This window comes from Odontomachus brunneus, unplaced genomic scaffold (genome assembly GCF_010583005.1).
Source record: "Odontomachus brunneus isolate Ranch 3 - 2012 unplaced genomic scaffold, Obru_v1 Obru_scaffold_120, whole genome shotgun sequence".
Lineage (NCBI taxonomy): Eukaryota > Metazoa > Arthropoda > Insecta > Hymenoptera > Formicidae > Odontomachus > Odontomachus brunneus.
Window position 1 is genome coordinate 1,085,504 of NW_022639570.1, and position 2,738 is coordinate 1,088,241.

Below are 2,738 nucleotides of genomic sequence, written 5' to 3' on the forward strand. Positions count from 1 at the left end.
AAAAAAAAAAAAAAAAAAAAAAAACTGGCACTTTATATTTCGTCATTTCACTTATTCGTGAAACTCGCGTGGTTTCGATCCTGTGTCAGGCGGTCACCCATTTTTACATCATGTTGTTCAAATGCTTAATTTAAATGCTTAATTTCAACGATCGTACGAGAACTGATGATGTCGATACGCTGTAACGATATCTTGATAGATGATATTTACAATATACTCTTATATCGTTCAAAAAATGTTATGATATTTGTTGATAAATGTTTGACACGACGCAACAACAATCACAATGCAATTAATATTAATATAATATTTAATATAATATAATATTTATATAATGTTGTATCAGTAATCAAATTTTATTAACCTACAACGTGCTCGCAAAAAAGAATATTCCTTTTTTCTCTCTCACAATATTTTGATAGAGTAAAGTTATGATTAGACACTTTTTGTAAGAATTCTAGTTTTACAATATCGTGATAACGATCCTTGCATATATTAAAATATCACATTTTATATACGAGAAACACCTAAAATATAATTTCACATTTGTGTATAAAAATATTGCACAACTAAAAGATAATGCAAACATTAGACTTCTTATATAACATGTTATATTAAAGTTATGTTGCTGTAATATTGTTGGGATAACTTAACCAGTAACATAATAACCAATAACATAATAATATAATAATTTTATAACATAGTTATATCGCAGTTATAAAGCAAATTAAATAACCTCAATATTAATAATACGTTATATTAGGTGGTAAACTTAGTTCCTGCGGCTCACTGTTAGATGACGTTAGTTGTAGATGTAATTTATTTTGACATCTGAAACTGGCTGCATTTTAGAGGTTAGACATTTGTCAATAAAATTTAGTGCGAAGAGATTCATTTAAGCGAGCAGTGCTATTTTTTCTTTTGATTAAATATGGAACGTGATAAGTTGTTTTTTCGACATGTGCTGCTTCATTACTTTGACTTGAAAAAAACTGCAGCTGCAGCTCATAAATTGCTTTTCGAAGCTTATGGCAATTATGCTCCATCGGAAAGAACATGCCAAGTATGGTTTCAGCGATTTAAGAGTGGTGATTTTGATGTCAATGATAAAGAACGCTCAGGCCAACCGAAAAAGTTTGAAGACACCGATTTGCAGGCATTATTGGACGAAAACTCTACTCAAACGCTCCAAGAATTGTCTGCAGCATTAAATGTTACTCCGATGGCTGTTTCCAAACGTCTACATGCAATGGGAAAAATTCAAAAGGAGGGAAAATGGGTACCACACGAATTAACCGCAAATGCCATTGCGAATCGCTTAAACATCTCTATTTCTCTGCTCGCCAGGCAGAAAAAGAAGAGTTTTTTGTGGCGCATAGTGACTGGCGATGAAAAATGGATATACTTCGATAATCCTAAACGAAGAAAATCATGGGTAGACCCTGGCCAACCATCGACATCCACACCAAAGAGAAATATTCATGGCCACAAAGCAATGCTTTGCATTTGGTGGGATATGCACGGCGTCGTTTATTATGAGCTACTCAGACCGAACGAAAGTATCACGGGGGATCGATATCAATCACAATTAAACCGTCTGAATGAAGCATTGTTGGAAAAAAGGCCAGCAGTAGCCAGCAATCGACGTAAAGTCATGCTTTTGCACGACAACGCTCGACCACACGTTGCCAAAGCCGTCAAAGAAACACTGATGCAGCTCGAGTGGGAAGAACTCCCGCACCCAGCGTATTCATCAGACTTAGCTCCTTCGGACTATTACTTGTTCCGGTCGATGCAGTACGGCTTGGTGGATACACACTTCAGAAATTACGAGGATGTGCGAAAATGGATCGACGAATGGATTGCATCAAAAGACCAATCGTTCTATCGTCGCGGAATCTACGCGTTGCCCGAAAAAATGTATAGCTAGCGAGGGAAAATACTTCGATTAATGTATTTTTTGCTTTTGATGTCGAAATAAATGAGTTTTTTAAACAAAAAAACCGCAGGAACTAAATTTACCACCTAATAAATTTACCACCTAATACTTCACATTATCGATATCAAGTCGAGTTGATTTCGCCTTCTCCTAATCCATCCCGTCTCCGGCTTAAAACCCTTGGAGCTGCCGGTCCCGACGGTTTCGGGACACGCGAATTGCGTGTAATTTCCTATCACGGTTATTGTGAGGGGGTGCGGCCTTTCCGCACCTGGCGCCCAACGAATCTTTTTCGACTAGGTGGCGTGAACCGGAGCCGACGGTAGTTTGCTGACGCGGTGGACAGGCGACGGTCGGCCGTCGCTCGCGAAGTTATCTTCGCGAGTAGAGTCGCAATATATATATATATATATATATATATATATATATATATATATATATATATATATATATACCCTGATAGCACAGAAGGTTTCAGTTATGTTGCAGTTCAATGTCTCAATTGTGTATCATCACATTTGTAATGTCTATGAGACTATCGTTTTTGAGACATTGCAATTGCAATATTTCTGCAAACATCTTGATTGAAACGTTTCGTTTGAAATGTTCCTGCAATGTATATATTTTGCAACATTACAAATGCAAAGTTTCTGAAAAGTTTCTGAGACCTTGCAACTAATAAATGCGCGCGCATATCATATTGTCGTGAAATTACCGTAGCGCCGCGATCAACGACCTAACGTACACTGTACCTAACCTACAGCTGTATTGGCCCACGATCTAATCCGAATTTGTTGTA